Source organism: Triturus cristatus, chromosome 12 (genome assembly GCF_964204655.1).
Source record: "Triturus cristatus chromosome 12, aTriCri1.1, whole genome shotgun sequence".
Classification (NCBI taxonomy): Eukaryota; Metazoa; Chordata; class Amphibia; order Caudata; family Salamandridae; genus Triturus; species Triturus cristatus.
In genome coordinates, this window is record NC_140595.1 from 149,467,698 (window position 1) to 149,490,520 (window position 22,823).

Sequence of the window (22,823 nt, forward strand, 5' to 3'; positions counted from 1 at the left end):
TTAGAGATAAAATGAGATGTTTAAAGTGATTTTCATGCTTCCAGGGGATATGAACGCAAAATTTGTAGAATGGGTAAACGTGAATGAAAAGGGCCAATTTACTCACTCTGAGGCCTTGAAAAGTGTTTCTCCACCACAGGAAATGAAATAAATAACATTTGGAGGCCTTTATTGTTCAATCAAAAATGCTCAATTTTTGACTAAAGAGATAACCACCCCCCTTATGACATGCTTCAGAAACTAAAAAAATGGTCCGTTTTCAAATGTTGCGTCTTTGAACTAAAATTCACATTTGTACGTGGATAATCACTTTTAGAGATAAAATGAGATGTTTAAAGTGATTTTCATGCTTCCAGGGGATATGAACGCAAAATTTGTGGAATGGGTAAACGTGAATGAAAAGGGCCAATTTACTCACTCTGAGGCCTTAAAAAGTGTTTCTCCACCACGGGAAGTGAAATAAATAACATTTGGAGGCCTTTATTGTTCAATCAAAAATGCCCAATTTTTGACGAAAGAGATAACCACCCCCCCTTACGACATGCTTCAGAAACTAAAAAAATGGTCTGTTTTCAAATGTTGCGTCTTTCAACTAAAATTCACATTTGTACGTGGATCATCACTTTTAGAGATAAAATGAGATATTTAAAGTGATTTTCATGCTTCCAGGGGCCCTGAACGCAAGATTTGTGGAAGGGGTAAACGTGAATGAAAATGGCCAATTTACTCACTCTGAGGCCTTAAAAAGTGTTTCTCCACCTCGGGAAGTGAAATAAATAACATTTGGAGGCCTTTATTGTTCAATCAAAAATGCCCAATTTTTGACGAAAGAGATAACCACCCCCCCCTTACGACATGCTTCAGAAACTAAAAAAATGGTCTGTTTTCAAATGTTGCGTCTTTGAACTAAAATTCACATTTGTACGTGGATAATCACTTTTAGAGATAAAATGAGATGTTTAAAGTGATTTTCATGCTTCCAGGGGATATGAACGCAAAATTTGTAGAATGGGTAAACGTGAATGAAAAGGGCCAATTTACTCACTCTGAGGCCTTAAAAAGTGTTTCTCCACCACAGGAAATGAAATAAATAACATTTGGAGGCCTTTATTGTTCAATCAAAAATGCCTGATTTTTGACGAAAGAGATAACCACCCCCCCTTACGACATGCTCCAGAAACTAAAAAAATGTGCCGTTTTCAAATGTTGCGTCTTTGAACTAAAATTCACATTTGTGCGTGGATAATCACTTTTAGAGATAAAATGAGATGTTTAAAGTGATTTTCATGCTTCCAGGGGCCCTGAACGGAAGATTTGTGGAATGGGTAAACGTGAATGAAAATGGCCAATTTACTCACTCTGAGGCCTTAAAAAGTGTTTATCCACCTCGGGAAGTGAAATAAATAACATTTGGAGGCCTTTATTGTTCAATCAAAAATGCTCAATTTTTGACGAAAGAGATAACCACCCCCCCTTACGACATGCTTCAGAAACTAAAAAAATGGTCAGTTTTCAAATGTTGCGTCTTTGAACTAAAATTCACATTTGTACGTGGATAATCACTTTTAGAGATAAAATGAGATGTTTAAAGTGATTTGCATGCTTCCAGGGGCCCTGAACGCAAGATTTGTGGAATGGGTAAACGTGAATGAAAAGGGCCAATTTACTCACTCTGAGGCCTTAAAAAGTGTTTCTCCACCACGGGAAGTGAATTAAATTACATTTTTAGGCCTTTATTGTTCAATCAAAAATGCCCAATTTTTGACAAAAGAGATAACCACCCCCCTTACGACATGCTTCAGAAACTAAAAAAATGGTCCGTTTTCAAATGTTGCGTCTTTGAACTAAAATTCACATTCGTACATGGATAATCACTTTTAGAGATAAAATGAGCTGTTTAAAGTGATTTTCATGCTTCCAGGGGCCCTGAACGCAAGATTTGTGGAATGGGTAAACGTGAATGAAAATGGCCAATTTACTCACTCTGAGGCCTTAAAAAGTGTTTATCCACCTCGGGAAGTGAAATAAATAACATTTGGAGGCCTTTATTGTTCAATCAAAAATGCCAAATTTTTGACGAAAGAGATAACCACCCCCCCCTTACGACATGCTTCAGAAACTAAAAAAATGGTCCGTTTTCAAATGTTGCGTCTTTGAACTAAAATTCACATTTGTACGTGGATAATCACTTTTAGAGATAAAATGAGATGTTTAAAGTGATTTGCATGCTTCCAGGGGCCCTGAACGCAAGATTTGTGGAATGGGTAAACGTGAATGAAAATGGCCAATTTACTCACTCTGAGGCCTTAAAAAGTGTTTATCCACCACGGGAAGTGAATTAAATTACATTTTTAGGCCTTTATTGTTCAATCAAAAATGCCCAATTTTTTACAAAAGAGATAACCACCCCCCTTTACGACATGCTTCAGAAACTAAAAAAATGGTCCGTTTTCAAATGTTGCGTCTTTGAACTAAAATTCACATTTGTACGTGGATAATCACTTTTAGAGATCAAATGAGATGTTTAAAGTGATTTTCATGCTTCCAGGGGCCCTGAACGCAAAATTTGTGGAATGGGTAAACGTGAATGAAAATGGCCAATTTACTCACTCTGAGGCCTTAAAAAGTGTTTATCCACCTCGGGAAGTGAAATAAATAACATTTGGAGGCCTTTATTGTTCAATCAAAAATGCCCAATTTTTGACAAAAGAGATAACCACCCCCCCTTACGACATGCTTCAGAAACTAAAAAAATGGTCCGTTTTCAAATGTTGCGTCTTTGAACTAAAATTCACATTTGTACGTGGATAATCACTTTTAGAGATAAAATGAGATGTTTAAAGTGATGTGCATGCTTCCAGGGTCCCTGAACGCAAGATTTGTGGAATGGGTAAACGTGAATGAAAAGGGCCAATTTACTCACTCTGAGGCCTTAAAAAGTGTTTCTCCACCACGGGAAGTGAATTAAATTACATTTTTAGGCCTTTATTGTTCAATCAAAAATGCCCAATTTTTGACAAAAGAGATAACCACCCCCCCTTACGACATGCTTCAGAAACTAAAAAAATGGTCCGTTTTCAAATGTTGCGTCTTTGAACTAAAATTCACATTTGTTCGTGGATAATCACTTTTAGAGATAAAATGAGATGTTTAAAGTGATTTTCATGCTTCCAGGGGCCCTGAACGCAAGATTTGTGGAATGGGTAAACGTGAATGAAAATGGCCAATTTACTCACTCTGAGGCCTTAAAAAGTGTTTCTCCACCACTGGAAGTGAATTAAATAACATTTTTAGGCCTTTATTGTTCAATCAAAAATGCCCAATTTTTGACAAAAGAGATAACCACCCCCCCTTACGCCATGCTTCAGAAACTAAAAAAATGGTCAGTTTTCAAATGTTGCGTCTTTGAACTAAAATTCACATTTGTTCGTGGATAATCACTTTTAGAGATAAAATGAGATGTTTAAAGTGATTTTCATGCTTCCAGGGGCCCTGAACGCAAAATTTGTGGAATGGGTAAACTTGAATGAAAATGGCCAATTTACTCACTCTGAGGCCTTAAAAGGTGTTTCTCCACCACGGGAAGTGAAATAAATAACATTTGGAGGCCTTTATTGTTCAATCAAAAATGCCCAATTTTTGACGAAAGAGATAACCACCCCCCCCTTACGACATGCTTCAGAAACTAAAAAAATGGTCCGTTTTCAAATGTTGCGTATTTGAACTAAAATTCACATTTGTACGTGGATAATCACTTTTAGAGATAAAATGAGATGTTTAAAGTGATTTTCATGCTTCTAGGGGCCCTGAACGCAAGATTTGTGGAATGGGTAAACGTGAATGAAAATGGCCAATTTACTCACTCTGAGGCCTTAAAAAGTGTTTATCCACCTCGGGAAGTGAAATAAATAACATTTGGAGGCCTTTATTGTTCAATCAAAAATGCCCAATTTTTGACGAAAGAGATAACCACCCCCCCTTACGACATGCTTCAGAAACTAAAAAAATGGTCCGTTTTCAAATGTTGCGTCTTTGAACTAAAATTCACATTTGTACGTGGATAATCACTTTTAGAGATAAAATGAGATGTTTAAAGTGATTTGCATGCTTCCAGGGGCCCTGAACGCAAGATTTGTGGAATGGGTAAACGTGAATGAAAATGGCCAATTTACTCACTCTGAGGCCTTAAAAAGTGTTTCTCCACCACGGGAAGTGAATTAAATTACATTTTTAGGCCTTTATTGTTCAATCAAAAATGCCCAATTTTTGACAAAAGAGATAACCACCCCCCCTTACGACATGCTTCAGAAACTAAAAAAATGGTCCGTTTTCAAATGTTGCGTCTTTGAACTAAAATTCACATTTGTACGTGGATAATCACTTTTAGAGATAAAATGAGATGTTTAAAGTGATTTTCATGCTTCCAGGGGATATGAACGCAAAATTTGTGGAATGGGTAAACGTGAATGAAAAGGGCCAATTTATTCACTCTGAGGCCTTAAAAAGTGTTTCTCCACCACGGGAAGTGAAATAAATAACATTTGGAGGCCTTTATTGTTCAATCAAAAATGCCCAATTTTTGACAAAAGAGATAACCACCCCCCCTTACGACATGCTTCAGAAACTAAAAAAATGGTCCGTTTTCAAATGTTGCGTCTTTGAACTAAAATTCACATTTGTACATGGATAATCACTTTTAGAGATAAAATGAGATGTTTAAAGTGATTTGCATGCTTCCAGGGTCCCTGAACGCAAGATTTGTGGAATGGGTAAACGTGAATGAAAAGGGCCAATTGACTCACTCTGAGGCCTTAAAAAGTGTTTCTCCACCACGGGAAGTGAATTAAATTACATTTTTAGGCCTTTATTGTTCAATCAAAAATGCCCAATTTTTGACAAAAGAGATAACCACCCCCCCTTACGACATGCTTCAGAAACTAAAAAAATGGTCCGTTTTCAAATGTTGCGTCTTTGAACTAAAATTCACATTTGTTCGTGGATAATCACTTTTAGAGATAAAATGAGATGTTTAAAGTGATTTTCATGCTTCCAGGGGCCCTGAATGCAAGATTTGTGGAATGGGTAAACGTGAATGAAAATGGCCAATTTACTCACTCTGAGGCCTTAAAAAGTGTTTCTCCACCACTGGAAGTGAATTAAATAACATTTTTAGGCCTTTATTGTTCAATCAAAAATGCCCAATTTTTGACAAAAGAGATAACCACCCCCCCTTACGCCATGCTTCAGAAACTAAAAAAATGGTCAGTTTTCAAATGTTGCGTCTTTGAACTAAAATTCACATTTGTTCGTGGATAATCACTTTTAGAGATAAAATGAGATGTTTAAAGTGATTTTCATGCTTCCAGGGGCCCTGAACGCAAGATTTGTGGAATGGGTAAACGTGAATGAAAATGGCCAATTTACTCACTCTGAGGCCTTAAAAAGTGTTTATCCACCTCGGGAAGTGAAATAAATAACATTTGGAGGCCTTTATTGTTCAATCAAAAATGCCAAATTTTTGATGAAAGAGATAACCACCCCCCCCTTACGACATGCTTCAGAAACTAAAAAAATGGTCCGTTTTCAAATGTTGCGTCTTTGAACTAAAATTCACATTTGTACGTGGATAATCACTTTTAGAGATAAAATGAGATGTTTAAAGTGATTTTCATGCTTCCAGGGGATATGAACGCAAAATTTGTGGAATGGGTAAACGTGAATGAAAAGGGCCAATTTACTCACTCTGAGGTCTTAAAAAGTGTTTCTCCACCACGGGAAGTGAAATAAATAACATTTGGAGGCCTTTATTGTTCAATCAAAAATGCCCAATTTTTGACGAAAGAGATAACCACCCCCCCTTACGACATGCTTCAGAAACTAAAAAAATGGTCCGTTTTCAAATGTTGCGTCTTTGAACTAAAATTCACATTTGTACATGGATAATCACTTTTAGAGATAAAATGAGATGTTTAAAGTGATTTGCATGCTTCCAGGGTCCCTGAACGCAAGATTTGTGGAATGGGTAAACGTGAATGAAAAGGGCCAATTGACTCACTCTGAGGCCTTAAAAAGTGTTTCTCCACCACGGGAAGTGAATTAAATTACATTTTTAGGCCTTTATTGTTCAATCAAAAATGCCCAATTTTTGACAAAAGAGATAACCACCCCCCCTTACGACATGCTTCAGAAACTAAAAAAATGGTCCGTTTTCAAATGTTGTGTATTTGAACTAAAATTCACATTTGTACGTGGATAATCACTTTTAGAGATAAAATGAGATGTTTAAAGTGATTTTCATGCTTCCAGGGGCCCTGAACGCAAGATTTGTGGAATGGGTAAACGTGAATGAAAATGGCCAATTTACTCACTCTGAGGCCTTAAAAAGTGTTTATCCACCTCGGGAAGTGAAATAAATAACATTTGGAGGCCTTTATTGTTCAATCAAAAATGCCCAATTTTTGACGAAAGAGATAACCACCCCCCCTTACGACATGCTTCAGAAACTAAAAAAATGGTCCGTTTTCAAATGTTGCGTCTTTGAACTAAAATTCACATTTGTACGTGGATAATCACTTTTATAGATAAAATGAGATGTTTAAAGTGATTTGCATGCTTCCAGGGGCCCTGAACGCAAGATTTGTGGAATGGGTAAACGTGAATGAAAATGGCCAATTTACTCACTCTGAGGCCTTAAAAAGTGTTTCTCCACCACGGGAAGTGAATTAAATTACATTTTTAGGCCTTTATTGTTCAATCAAAAATGCCCAATTTTTGACAAAAGAGATAACCACCCCCCCTTACGACATGCTTCAGAAACTAAAAAAATGGTCCGTTTTCAAATGTTGCGTCTTTGAACTAAAATTCACATTTGTACGTGGATAATCACTTTTAGAGATAAAATGAGATGTTTAAAGTGATTTTCATGCTTCCAGGGGATATGAACGCAAAATTTGTGGAATGGGTAAACGTGAATGAAAAGGGCCAATTTACTCACTCTGAGGCCTTAAAAAGTGTTTCTCCACCACGGGAAGTGAAATAAATAACATTTGGAGGCCTTTATTGTTCAATCAAAAATGCCCAATTTTTGACAAAAGAGATAACCACCCCCCCTTACGACATGCTTCAGAAACTAAAAAAATGGTCCGTTTTCAAATGTTGCTTCTTTGAACTAAAATTCACATTTGTACGTGGATAATCACTTTTAGAGATCAAATGAGATGTTTAAAGTGATTTTCATGCTTCCAGGGGCCCTGAACGCAAAATTTGTGGAATGGGTAAACGTGAATGAAAATGGCCAATTTACTCACTCTCAGGCCTTAAAAAGTGTTTATCCACCTCGGGAAGTGAAATAAATAACATTTGGAGGCCTTTATTGTTCAATCAAAAATGCCCAATTTTTGACAAAAGAGATAACCACCCCCCCTTACGACATGCTTCAGAAACTAAAAAAATGGTCCGTTTTCAAATGTTGCGTCTTTGAACTAAAATTCACATTTGTACGTGGATAATCACTTTTAGAGATAAAATGAGATGTTTAAAGTGATTTGCATGCTTCCAGGGGCCCTGAACGCAAGATTTGTGGAATGGGTAAACGTGAATGAAAAGGGCCAATTTACTCACTCTGAGGCCTTAAAAAGTGTTTCTCCACCACGGGAAGTGAATTAAATTACATTTTTAGGCCTTTATTGTTCAATCAAAAATGCCCAATTTTTGACAAAAGAGATAACCACCCCCCCTTACGACATGCTTCAGAAACTAAAAAAATGGTCCGTTTTCAAATGTTGCGTCTTTGAACTAAAATTCACATTCGTACGTGGATAATCACTTTTAGAGATAAAATGAGCTGTTTAAAGTGATTTTCATGCTTCCAGGGGCCCTGAACGCAAGATTTGTGGAATGGGTAAACGTGAATGAAAATGGCCAATTTACTCACTCTGAGGCCTTAAAAAGTGTTTATCCACCTCAGGAAGTGAAATAAATAACATTTGGAGGCCTTTATTGTTCAATCAAAAATGCCAAATTTTTGACGAAAGAGATAACCACCCCCCCTTACGACATGCTTCAGAAACTAAAAAAATGGTCCGTTTTCAAATGTTGCGTCTTTGAACTAAAATTCACATTTGTACGTGGATAATCACTTTTAGAGATAAAATGAGATGTTTAAAGTGATTTTCATGCTTCCAGGGGATATGAACGCAAAATTTGTGGAATGGGTAAACGTGAATGAAAAGGGCCAATTTACTCACTCTGAGGCCTTAAAAAGTGTTTCTCCACCACGGGAAGTGAAATAAATAACATTTGGAGGCCTTTATTGTTCAATCAAAAATGCCCAATTTTTGACGAAAGAGATAACCACCCCCCCTTACGACATGCTTCAGAAACTAAAAAAATGGTCCGTTTTCAAATGTTGCGTCTTTGAACTAAAATTCACATTTGTACGTGGATAATCACTTTTAGAGATAAAATGAGATGTTTAAAGTGATTTGCATGCTTCCAGGGGCCCTGAACGCAAGATTTGTGGAATGGGTAAACTTGAATGAAAATGGCCAATTTACTCACTCTGAGGCCTTAAAAAGTGTTTCTCCACCACGGGAAGTGAATTAAATTACATTTTTAGGCCTTTATTGTTCAATCAAAAATGCCCAATTTTTGACAAAAGAGATAACCACCCCCCCTTACGACATGCTTCAGAAACGAAAAAAATGGTCCGTTTTCAAATGTTGCGTCTTTGAACTAAAATTCACATTTGTACGTGGATAATCACTTTTAGAGATAAAATGAGATGTTAAAGTGATTTTCATGCTTCCAGGGGATATGAACGCTAAATTTGTGGAATGGGTAAACGTGAATGAAAAGGGCCAATTTACTCACTCTGAGGCCTTAAAAAGTGTTTCTCCACCACGGGAAGTGAAATAAATAACATTTGAAGGCCTTTATTGTTCAATCAAAAATGCCCAATTTTTGACAAAAGAGATAACCACCCCCCCCTTACGACATGCTTCAGAAACTAAAAAAATGGTCCGTTTTCAAATGTTGCGTCTTTGAACTAAAATTCACATTTGTACGTGGATAATCACTTTTAGAGATCAAATGAGATGTTTAAAGTGATTTTCATGCTTCCAGGGGCCCTGAACGCAAAATTTGTGGAATGGGTAAACGTGAATGAAAATGGCCAATTTACTCACTCTCAGGCCTTAAAAAGTGTTTATCCACCTCGGGAAGTGAAATAAATAACATTTGGAGGCCTTTATTGTTCAATCAAAAATGCCCAATTTTTGACAAAAGAGATAACCACCCCCCCTTACGACATGCTTCAGAAACTAAAAAAATGGTCCGTTTTCAAATGTTGCGTCTTTGAACTAAAATTCACATTTGTACGTGGATAATCACTTTTAGAGATAAAATGAGATGTTTAAAGTGATTTGCATGCTTCCAGGGGCCCTGAACGCAAGATTTGTGGAATGGGTAAACGTGAATGAAAAGGGCCAATTTACTCACTCTGAGGCCTTAAAAAGTGTTTCTCCACCACGGGAAGTGAATTAAATTACATTTTTAGGCCTTTATTGTTCAATCAAAAATGCTCAATTTTTGACAAAAGAGATAACCACCCCCCCTTACGACATGCTTCAGAAACTAAAAAAATGGTCCGTTTTCAAATGTTGCGTCTTTGAACTAAAATTCACATTCGTACGTGGATAATCACTTTTAGAGATAAAATGAGCTGTTTAAAGTGATTTTCATGCTTCCAGGGGCCCTGAACGCAAGATTTGTGGAATGGGTAAACGTGAATGAAAATGGCCAATTTACTCACTCTGAGGCCTTAAAAAGTGTTTATCCACCTCAGGAAGTGAAATAAATAACATTTGGAGGCCTTTATTGTTCAATCAAAAATGCCAAATTTTTGACGAAAGAGATAACCACCCCCCCTTACGACATGCTTCAGAAACTAAAAAAATGGTCCGTTTTCAAATGTTGCGTCTTTGAACTAAAATTCACATTTGTACGTGGATAATCACTTTTAGAGATAAAATGAGATGTTTAAAGTGATTTTCATGCTTCCAGGGGATATGAACGCAAAATTTGTGGAATGGGTAAACGTGAATGAAAAGGGCCAATTTACTCACTCTGAGGCCTTAAAAAGTGTTTCTCCACCACGGGAAGTGAAATAAATAACATTTGGAGGCCTTTATTGTTCAATCAAAAATGCCCAATTTTTGACGAAAGAGATAACCACCCCCCCTTACGACATGCTTCAGAAACTAAAAAAATGGTCCGTTTTCAAATGTTGCGTCTTTGAACTAAAATTCACATTTGTACGTGGATAATCACTTTTAGAGATAAAATGAGATGTTAAAGTGATTTTCATGCTTCCAGGGGATATGAACGCTAAATTTGTGGAATGGGTAAACGTGAATGAAAAGGGCCAATTTACTCACTCTGAGGCCTTAAAAAGTGTTTCTCCACCACGGGAAGTGAAATAAATAACATTTGGAGGCCTTTATTGTTCAATCAAAAATGCCCAATTTTTGACGAAAGAGATAACCACCCCCCCTTACGACATGCTTCAGAAACTAAAAAAATGGTCTGTTTTCAAATGTTGCGTCTTTGAACTAAAATTCACATTTGTACGTGGATCATCACTTTTAGAGATAAAATGAGATATTTAAAGTGATTTTCATGCTTCCAGGGGCCCTGAACGCGAGATTTGTGGAAGGGGTAAACGTGAATGAAAATGGCCAATTTACTCACTCTGAGGCCTTAAAAAGTGTTTCTCCACCTCGGGAAGTGAAATAAATAACATTTGGAGGCCTTTATTGTTCAATCAAAAATGCCCAATTTTTGACGAAAGAGATAACCACCCCCCCTTACGACATGCTTCAGAAACTAAAAAAATGGTCTGTTTTCAAATGTTGCGTCTTTGAACTAAAATTCACATTTGTACGTGGATAATCACTTTTAGAGATAAAATGAGATGTTTAAAGTGATTTTCATGCTTCCAGGGGATATGAACGCAAAATTTGTAGAATGGGTAAACGTGAATGAAAAGGGCCAATTTACTCACTCTGAGGCCTTAAAAAGTGTTTCTCCACCACAGGAAATGAAATAAATAACATTTGGAGGCCTTTATTGTTCAATCAAAAATGCCTGATTTTTGACGAAAGAGATAACCACCCCCCCTTACGACATGCTCCAGAAACTAAAAAAATGTGCCGTTTTCAAATGTTGCGTCTTTGAACTAAAATTCACATTTGTGCGTGGATAATCACTTTTAGAGATAAAATGAGATGTTTAAAGTGATTTTCATGCTTCCAGGGGCCCTGAACGGAAGATTTGTGGAATGGGTAAACGTGAATGAGAATGGCCAATTTACTCACTCTGAGGCCTTAAAAAGTGTTTATCCACCTCGGGAAGTGAAATAAATAACATTTGGAGGCCTTTATTGTTCAATCAAAAATGCTCAATTTTTGACGAAAGAGATAACCACCCCCCCTTACGACATGCTTCAGAAACTAAAAAAATGGTCAGTTTTCAAATGTTGCGTCTTTGAACTAAAATTCACATTTGTACGTGGATAATCACTTTTAGAGATAAAATGAGATGTTTAAAGTGATTTGCATGCTTCCAGGGGCCCTGAACGCAAGATTTGTGGAATGGGTAAACGTGAATGAAAAGGGCCAATTTACTCACTCTGAGGCCTTAAAAAGTGTTTCTCCACCACGGGAAGTGAATTAAATTACATTTTTAGGCCTTTATTGTTCAATCAAAAATGCCCAATTTTTGACAAAAGAGATAACCACCCCCCTTACGACATGCTTCAGAAACTAAAAAAATGGTCCGTTTTCAAATGTTGCGTCTTTGAACTAAAATTCACATTCGTACATGGATAATCACTTTTAGAGATAAAATGAGCTGTTTAAAGTGATTTTCATGCTTCCAGGGGCCCTGAACGCAAGATTTGTGGAATGGGTAAACGTGAATGAAAATGGCCAATTTACTCACTCTGAGGCCTTAAAAAGTGTTTATCCACCTCGGGAAGTGAAATAAATAACATTTGGAGGCCTTTATTGTTCAATCAAAAATGCCAAATTTTTGACGAAAGAGATAACCACCCCCCCCTTACGACATGCTTCAGAAACTAAAAAAATGGTCCGTTTTCAAATGTTGCGTCTTTGAACTAAAACTCACATTTGTACGTGGATAATCACTTTTAGAGATAAAATGAGATGTTTAAAGTGATTTGCATGCTTCCAGGGGCCCTGAACGCAAGATTTGTGGAATGGGTAAACGTGAATGAAAATGGCCAATTTACTCACTCTGAGGCCTTAAAAAGTGTTTCTCCACCACGGGAAGTGAATTAAATTACATTTTTAGGCCTTTATTGTTCAATCAAAAATGCCCAATTTTTTACAAAAGAGACAACCACCCCCCCTTACGACATGCTTCAGAAACTAAAAAAATGGTCCGTTTTCAAATGTTGCGTCTTTGAACTAAAATTCACATTTGTACGTGGATAATCACTTTTAGAGATCAAATGAGATGTTTAAAGTGATTTTCATGCTTCCAGGGGCCCTGAACGCAAAATTTGTGGAATGGGTAAACGTGAATGAAAATGGCCAATTTACTCACTCTGAGGCCTTAAAAAGTGTTTATCCACCTCGGGAAGTGAAATAAATAACATTTGGAGGCCTTTATTGTTCAATCAAAAATGCCCAATTTTTGACAAAAGAGATAACCACCCCCCCTTACGACATGCTTCAGAAACTAAAAAAATGGTCCGTTTTCAAATGTTGCGTCTTTGAACTAAAATTCACATTTGTACGTGGATAATCACTTTTAGAGATAAAATGAGATGTTTAAAGTGATGTGCATGCTTCCAGGGTCCCTGAACGCAAGATTTGTGGAATGGGTAAACGTGAATGAAAAGGGCCAATTTACTCACTCTGAGGCCTTAAAAAGTGTTTCTCCACCACGGGAAGTGAATTAAATTACATTTTTAGGCCTTTATTGTTCAATCAAAAATGCCCAATTTTTGACAAAAGAGATAACCACCCCCCCTTACGACATGCTTCAGAAACTAAAAAAATGGTCCGTTTTCAAATGTTGCGTCTTTGAACTAAAATTCACATTTGTTCGTGGATAATCACTTTTAGAGATAAAATGAGATGTTTAAAGTGATTTTCATGCTTCCAGGGGCCCTGAACGCAAGATTTGTGGAATGGGTAAACGTGAATGAAAATGGCCAATTTACTCACTCTGAGGCCTTAAAAAGTGTTTCTCCACCACTGGAAGTGAATTAAATAACATTTTTAGGCCTTTATTGTTCAATCAAAAATGCCCAATTTTTGACAAAAGAGACAACCACCCCCCCTTACGCCATGCTTCAGAAACTAAAAAAATGGTCAGTTTTCAAATGTTGCGTCTTTGAACTAAAATTCACATTTGTTCGTGGATAATCACTTTTAGAGATAAAATGAGATGTTTAAAGTGATTTTCATGCTTCCAGGGGCCCTGAACGCAAAATTTGTGGAATGGGTAAACTTGAATGAAAATGGCCAATTTACTCACTCTGAGGCCTTAAAAGGTGTTTCTCCACCACGGGAAGTGAAATAAATAACATTTGGAGGCCTTTATTGTTCAATCAAAAATGCCCAATTTTTGACGAAAGAGATAACCACCCCCCCTTACGACATGCTTCAGAAACTAAAAAAATGGTCCGTTTTCAAATGTTGCGTATTTGAACTAAAATTCACATTTGTACGTGGATAATCACTTTTAGAGATAAAATGAGATGTTTAAAGTGATTTTCATGCTTCTAGGGGCCCTGAACGCAAGATTTGTGGAATGGGTAAACGTGAATGAAAATGGCCAATTTACTCACTCTGAGGCCTTAAAAAGTGTTTATCCACCTCGGGAAGTGAAATAAATAACATTTGGAGGCCTTTATTGTTCAATCAAAAATGCCCAATTTTTGACGAAAGAGATAACCACCCCCCCTTACGACATGCTTCAGAAACTAAAAAAATGGTCCGTTTTCAAATGTTGCGTCTTTGAACTAAAATTCACATTTGTACGTGGATAATCACTTTTAGAGATAAAATGAGATGTTTAAAGTGATTTGCATGCTTCCAGGGGCCCTGAACGCAAGATTTGTGGAATGGGTAAACGTGAATGAAAATGGCCAATTTACTCACTCTGAGGCCTTAAAAAGTGTTTCTCCACCACGGGAAGTGAATTAAATTACATTTTTAGGCCTTTATTGTTCAATCAAAAATGCCCAATTTTTGACAAAAGAGATAACCACCCCCCCTTACGACATGCTTCAGAAACTAAAAAAATGGTCCGTTTTCAAATGTTGCGTCTTTGAACTAAAATTCACATTTGTACGTGGATAATCACTTTTAGAGATAAAATGAGATGTTTAAAGTGATTTTCATGCTTCCAGGGGATATGAACGCAAAATTTGTGGAATGGGTAAACGTGAATGAAAAGGGCCAATTTATTCACTCTGAGGCCTTAAAAAGTGTTTCTCCACCACGGGAAGTGAAATAAATAACATTTGGAGGCCTTTATTGTTCAATCAAAAATGCCCAATTTTTGACAAAAGAGATAACCACCCCCCCTTACGACATGCTTCAGAAACTAAAAAAATGGTCCGTTTTCAAATGTTGCGTCTTTGAACTAAAATTCACATTTGTACATGGATAATCACTTTTAGAGATAAAATGAGATGTTTAAAGTGATTTGCATGCTTCCAGGGTCCCTGAACGCAAGATTTGTGGAATGGGTAAACGTGAATGAAAAGGGCCAATTGACTCACTCTGAGGCCTTAAAAAGTGTTTCTCCACCACGGGAAGTGAATTAAATTACATTTTTAGGCCTTTATTGTTCAATCAAAAATGCCCAATTTTTGACAAAAGAGATAACCACCCCCCCTTACGACATGCTTCAGAAACTAAAAAAATGGTCCGTTTTCAAATGTTGCGTCTTTGAACTAAAATTCACATTTGTTCGTGGATAATCACTTTTAGAGATAAAATGAGATGTTTAAAGTGATTTTCATGCTTCCAGGGGCCCTGAATGCAAGATTTGTGGAATGGGTAAACGTGAATGAAAATGGCCAATTTACTCACTCTGAGGCCTTAAAAAGTGTTTCTCCACCACTGGAAGTGAATTAAATAACATTTTTAGGCCTTTATTGTTCAATCAAAAATGCCCAATTTTTGACAAAAGAGATAACCACCCCCCCTTACGCCATGCTTCAGAAACTAAAAAAATGGTCAGTTTTCAAATGTTGCGTCTTTGAACTAAAATTCACATTTGTTCGTGGATAATCACTTTTAGAGATAAAATGAGATGTTTAAAGTGATTTTCATGCTTCCAGGGGCCCTGAACGCAAGATTTGTGGAATGGGTAAACGTGAATGAAAATGGCCAATTTACTCACTCTGAGGCCTTAAAAAGTGTTTATCCACCTCGGGAAGTGAAATAAATAACATTTGGAGGCCTTTATTGTTCAATCAAAAATGCCAAATTTTTGATGAAAGAGATAACCACCCCCCCCTTACGACATGCTTCAGAAACTAAAAAAATGGTCCGTTTTCAAATGTTGCGTCTTTGAACTAAAATTCACATTTGTACGTGGATAATCACTTTTAGAGATAAAATGAGATGTTTAAAGTGATTTTCATGCTTCCAGGGGATATGAACGCAAAATTTGTGGAATGGGTAAACGTGAATGAAAAGGGCCAATTTACTCACTCTGAGGTCTTAAAAAGTGTTTCTCCACCACGGGAAGTGAAATAAATAACATTTGGAGGCCTTTATTGTTCAATCAAAAATGCCCAATTTTTGACGAAAGAGATAACCACCCCCCCTTACGACATGCTTCAGAAACTAAAAAAATGGTCCGTTTTCAAATGTTGCGTCTTTGAACTAAAATTCACATTTGTACATGGATAATCACTTTTAGAGATAAAATGAGATGTTTAAAGTGATTTGCATGCTTCCAGGGTCCCTGAACGCAAGATTTGTGGAATGGGTAAACGTGAATGAAAAGGGCCAATTGACTCACTCTGAGGCCTTAAAAAGTGTTTCTCCACCACGGGAAGTGAATTAAATTACATTTTTAGGCCTTTATTGTTCAATCAAAAATGCCCAATTTTTGACAAAAGAGATAACCACCCCCCCTTACGACATGCTTCAGAAACTAAAAAAATGGTCCGTTTTCAAATGTTGCGTCTTTGAACTAAAATTCACATTTGTTCGTGGATAATCACTTTTAGAGATAAAATGAGATGTTTAAAGTGATTTTCATGCTTCCAGGGGCCCTGAATGCAAGATTTGTGGAATGGGTAAACGTGAATGAAAATGGCCAATTTACTCACTCTGAGGCCTTAAAAAGTGTTTCTCCACCACTGGAAGTGAATTAAATAACATTTTTAGGCCTTTATTGTTCAATCAAAAATGCCCAATTTTTGACAAAAGAGATAACCACCCCCCCTTACGCCATGCTTCAGAAACTAAAAAAATGGTCAGTTTTCAAATGTTGCGTCTTTGAACTAAAATTCACATTTGTTCGTGGATAATCACTTTTAGAGATAAAATGAGATGTTTAAAGTGATTTTCATGCTTCCAGGGGCCCTGAACGCAAAATTTGTGGAATGGGTAAACGTGAATGAAAATGGCCAATTTACTCACTCTGAGGCCTTAAAAAGTGTTTCTCCACCACGGGAAGTGAAATAAATAACATTTGGAGGCCTTTATTGTTCAATCAAAAATGCCCAATTTTTGACGAAAGAGATAACCACCCCCCCCCTTACGACATGCTTCAGAAACTAAAAAAATGGTCCGTTTTCAAATGTTGTGTATTTGAACTAAAATTCACATTTGTACGTGGATAATCACTTTTAGAGATAAAATGAGATGTTTAAAGTGATTTTCATGCTTCCAGGGGCCCTGAACGCAAGATTTGTGGAATGGGTAAACGTGAATGAAAATGGCCAATTTACTCACTCTGAGGCCTTAAAAAGTGTTTATCCACCTCGGGAAGTGAAATAAATAACATTTGGAGGCCTTTATTGTTCAATCAAAAATGCCCAATTTTTGACGAAAGAGATAACCACCCCCCCTTACGACATGCTTCAGAAACTAAAAAAATGGTCCGTTTTCAAATGTTGCGTCTTTGAACTAAAATTCACATTTGTACGTGGATAATCACTTTTATAGATAAAATGAGATGTTTAAAGTGATTTGCATGCTTCCAGGGGCCCTGAACGCAAGATTTGTGGAATGGGTAAACGTGAATGAAAATGGCCAATTTACTCACTCTGAGGCCTTAAAAAGTGTTTCTCCACCACGGGAAGTGAATTAAATTACATTTTTAGGCCTTTATTGTTCAATCAAAAATGCCCAATTTTTGACAAAAGAGATAACCACCCCCCCTTACGACATGCTTCAGAAACTAAAAAAATGGTCCGTTTTCAAATGTTGCGTCTTTGAACTAAAATTCACATTTGTACGTGGATAATCACTTTTAGAGATAAAATGAGATGTTTAAAGTGATTTTCATGCTTCCAGGGGATATGAACGCAAAATTTGTGGAATGGGTAAACGTGAATGAAAAGGGCCAATTTACTCACTCTGAGGCCTTAAAAAGTGTTTCTCCACCACGGGAAGTGAAATAAATAACATTTGGAGGCCTTTATTGTTCAATCAAAAATGCCCAATTTTTGACAAAAGAGATAACCACCCCCCCTTACGACATGCTTCAGAAACTAAAAAAATGGTCCGTTTTCAAATGTTGCTTCTTTGAACTAAAATTCACATTTGTACGTGGATAATCACTTTTAGAGATCAAATGAGATGTTTAAAGTGATTTTCATGCTTCCAGGGGCCCTGAACGCAAAATTTGTGGAATGGGTAAACGTGAATGAAAATGGCCAATTTACTCACTCTCAGGCCTTAAAAAGTGTTTATCCACCTCGGGAAGTGAAATAAATAACATTTGGAGGCCTTTATTGTTCAATCAAAAATGCCCAATTTTTGACAAAAGAGATAACCACCCCCCCTTACGACATGCTTCAGAAACTAAAAAAATGGTCCGTTTTCAAATGTTGCGTCTTTGAACTAAAATTCACATTTGTACGTGGATAATCACTTTTAGAGATAAAATGAGATGTTTAAAGTGATTTGCATGCTTCCAGGGGCCCTGAACGCAAGATTTGTGGAATGGGTAAACGTGAATGAAAAGGGCCAATTTACTCACTCTGAGGCCTTAAAAAGTGTTTCTCCACCACGGGAAGTGAATTAAATTACATTTTTAGGCCTTTATTGTTCAATCAAAAATGCCCAATTTTTGACAAAAGAGATAACCACCCCCCCTTACGACATGCTTCAGAAACTAAAAAAATGGTCCGTTTTCAAATGTTGCGTCTTTGAACTAAAATTCACATTCGTACATGGATAATCACTTTTAGAGATAAAATGAGCTGTTTAAAGTGATTTTCATGCTTCCAGGGGCCCTGAACGCAAGATTTGTGGAATGGGTAAACGTGAATGAAAATGGCCAATTTACTCACTCTGAGGCCTTAAAAAGTGTTTATCCACCTCAGGAAGTGAAATAAATAACATTTGGAGGCCTTTATTGTTCAATCAAAAATGCCAAATTTTTGACGAAAGAGATAACCACCCCCCCTTACGACATGCTTCAGAAACTAAAAAAATGGTCCGTTTTCAAATGTTGCGTCTTTGAACTAAAATTCACATTTGTACGTGGATAATCACTTTTAGAGATAAAATGAGATGTTTAAAGTGATTGTCATGCTTCCAGGGGATATGAACGCAAAATTTGTGGAATGGGTAAACGTGAATGAAAAGGGCCAATTTACTCACTCTGAGGCCTTAAAAAGTGTTTCTCCACCACGGGAAGTGAAATAAATAACATTTGGAGGCCTTTATTGTTCAATCAAAAATGCCCAATTTTTGACGAAAGAGATAACCACCCCCCCTTACGACATGCTTCAGAAACTAAAAAAATGGTCCGTTTTCAAATGTTGCGTCTTTGAACTAAAATTCACATTTGTACGTGGATAATCACTTTTAGAGATAAAATGAGATGTTTAAAGTGATTTGCATGCTTCCAGGGGCCCTGAACGCAAGATTTGTGGAATGGGTAAACTTGAATGAAAATGGCCAATTTACTCACTCTGAGGCCTTAAAAAGTGTTTCTCCACCACGGGAAGTGAATTAAATTACATTTTTAGGCCTTTATTGTTCAATCAAAAATGCCCAATTTTTGACAAAAGAGATAACCACCCCCCCTTACGACATGCTTCAGAAACGAAAAAAATGGTCCGTTTTCAAATGTTGCGTCTTTGAACTAAAATTCACATTTGTACGTGGATAATCACTTTTAGAGATAAAATGAGATGTTAAAGTGATTTTCATGCTTCCAGGGGATATGAACGCTAAATTTGTGGAATGGGTAAACGTGAATGAAAAGGGCCAATTTACTCACTCTGAGGCCTTAAAAAGTGTTTCTCCACCACGGGAAGTGAAATAAATAACATTTGAAGGCCTTTATTGTTCAATCAAAAATGCCCAATTTTTGACAAAAGAGATAACCACCCCCCCCTTACGACATGCTTCAGAAACTAAAAAAATGGTCCGTTTTCAAATGTTGCGTCTTTGAACTAAAATTCACATTTGTACGTGGATAATCACTTTTAGAGATCAAATGAGATGTTTAAAGTGATTTTCATGCTTCCAGGGGCCCTGAACGCAAAATTTGTGGAATGGGTAAACGTGAATGAAAATGGCCAATTTACTCACTCTCAGGCCTTAAAAAGTGTTTATCCACCTCGGGAAGTGAAATAAATAACATTTGGAGGCCTTTATTGTTCAATCAAAAATGCCCAATTTTTGACAAAAGAGATAACCACCCCCCCTTACGACATGCTTCAGAAACTAAAAAAATGGTCCGTTTTCAAATGTTGCGTCTTTGAACTAAAATTCACATTTGTACGTGGATAATCACTTTTAGAGATAAAAAGAGATGTTTAAAGTGATTTGCATGCTTCCAGGGGCCCTGAACGCAAGATTTGTGGAATGGGTAAACGTGAATGAAAAGGGCCAATTTACTCACTCTGAGGCCTTAAAAAGTGTTTCTCCACCACGGGAAGTGAATTAAATTACATTTTTAGGCCTTTATTGTTCAATCAAAAATGCTCAATTTTTGACAAAAGAGATAACCACCCCCCCTTACGACATGCTTCAGAAACTAAAAAAATGGTCCGTTTTCAAATGTTGCGTCTTTGAACTAAAATTCACATTCGTACGTGGATAATCACTTTTAGAGATAAAATGAGCTGTTTAAAGTGATTTTCATGCTTCCAGGGGCCCTGAACGCAAGATTTGTGGAATGGGTAAACGTGAATGAAAATGGCCAATTTACTCACTCTGAGGCCTTAAAAAGTGTTTATCCACCTCAGGAAGTGAAATAAATAACATTTGGAGGCCTTTATTGTTCAATCAAAAATGCCAAATTTTTGACGAAAGAGATAACCACCCCCCCTTACGACATGCTTCAGAAACTAAAAAAATGGTCCGTTTTCAAATGTTGCGTCTTTGAACTAAAATTCACATTTGTACGTGGATAATCACTTTTAGAGATAAAATGAGATGTTTAAAGTGATTTTCATGCTTCCAGGGGATATGAACGCAAAATTTGTGGAATGGGTAAACGTGAATGAAAAGGGCCAATTTACTCACTCTGAGGCCTTAAAAAGTGTTTCTCCACCACGGGAAGTGAAATAAATAACATTTGGAGGCCTTTATTGTTCAATCAAAAATGCCCAATTTTTGACGAAAGAGATAACCACCCCCCCTTACGACATGCTTCAGAAACTAAAAAAATGGTCCGTTTTCAAATGTTGCGTCTTTGAACTAAAATTCACATTTGTACGTGGATAATCACTTTTAGAGATAAAATGAGATGTTAAAGTGATTTTCATGCTTCCAGGGGATATGAACGCTAAATTTGTGGAATGGGTAAACGTGAATGAAAAGGGCCAATTTACTCACTCTGAGGCCTTAAAAAGTGTTTCTCCACCACGGGAAGTGAAATAAATAACATTTGGAGGCCTTTATTGTTCAATCAAAAATGCCCAATTTTTGACGAAAGAGATAACCACCCCCCCTTACGACATGCTTCAGAAACTAAAAAAATGGTCTGTTTTCAAATGTTGCGTCTTTGAACTAAAATTCACATTTGTACGTGGATCATCACTTTTAGAGATAAAATGAGATATTTAAAGTGATTTTCATGCTTCCAGGGGCCCTGAACGCAAGATTTGTGGAAGGGGTAAACGTGAATGAAAATGGCCAATTTACTCACTCTGAGGCCTTAAAAAGTGTTTCTCCACCTCGGGAAGTGAAATAAATAACATTTGGAGGCCTTTATTGTTCAATCAAAAATGCCCAATTTTTGACGAAAGAGATAACCACCCCCCCTTACGACATGCTTCAGAAACTAAAAAAATGGTCTGTTTTCAAATGTTGCGTCTTTGAACTAAAATTCACATTTGTACGTGGATAATCACTTTTAGAGATAAAATGAGATGTTTAAAGTGATTTTCATGCTTCCAGGGGATATGAACGCAAAATTTGTAGAATGGGTAAACGTGAATGAAAAGGGCCAATTTACTCACTCTGAGGCCTTAAAAAGTGTTTCTCCACCACAGGAAATGAAATAAATAACATTTGGAGGCCTTTATTGTTCAATCAAAAATGCCTGATTTTTGACGAAAGAGATAACCACCCCCCCTTACGACATGCTCCAGAAACTAAAAAAATGTGCCGTTTTCAAATGTTGCGTCTTTGAACTAAAATTCACATTTGTGCGTGGATAATCACTTTTAGAGATAAAATGAGATGTTTAAAGTGATTTTCATGCTTCCAGGGGCCCTGAACGGAAGATTTGTGGAATGGGTAAACGTGAATGAGAATGGCCAATTTACTCACTCTGAGGCCTTAAAAAGTGTTTATCCACCTCGGGAAGTGAAATAAATAACATTTGGAGGCCTTTATTGTTCAATCAAAAATGCTCAATTTTTGACGAAAGAGATAACCACCCCCCCTTACGACATGCTTCAGAAACTAAAAAAATGGTCAGTTTTCAAATGTTGCGTCTTTGAACTAAAATTCACATTTGTACGTGGATAATCACTTTTAGAGATAAAATGAGATGTTTAAAGTGATTTGCATGCTTCCAGGGGCCCTGAACGCAAGATTTGTGGAATGGGTAAACGTGAATGAAAAGGGCCAATTTACTCACTCTGAGGCCTTAAAAAGTGTTTCTCCACCACGGGAAGTGAATTAAATTACATTTTTAGGCCTTTATTGTTCAATCAAAAATGCCCAATTTTTGACAAAAGAGATAACCACCCCCCTTACGACATGCTTCAGAAACTAAAAAAATGGTCCGTTTTCAAATGTTGCGTCTTTGAACTAAAATTCACATTCGTACATGGATAATCACTTTTAGAGATAAAATGAGCTGTTTAAAGTGATTTTCATGCTTCCAGGGGCCCTGAACGCAAGATTTGTGGAATGGGTAAACGTGAATGAAAATGGCCAATTTACTCACTCTGAGGCCTTAAAAAGTGTTTATCCACCTCGGGAAGTGAAATAAATAACATTTGGAGGCCTTTATTGTTCAATCAAAAATGCCAAATTTTTGACGAAAGAGATAACCACCCCCCCCTTACGACATGCTTCAGAAACTAAAAAAATGGTCCGTTTTCAAATGTTGCGTCTTTGAACTAA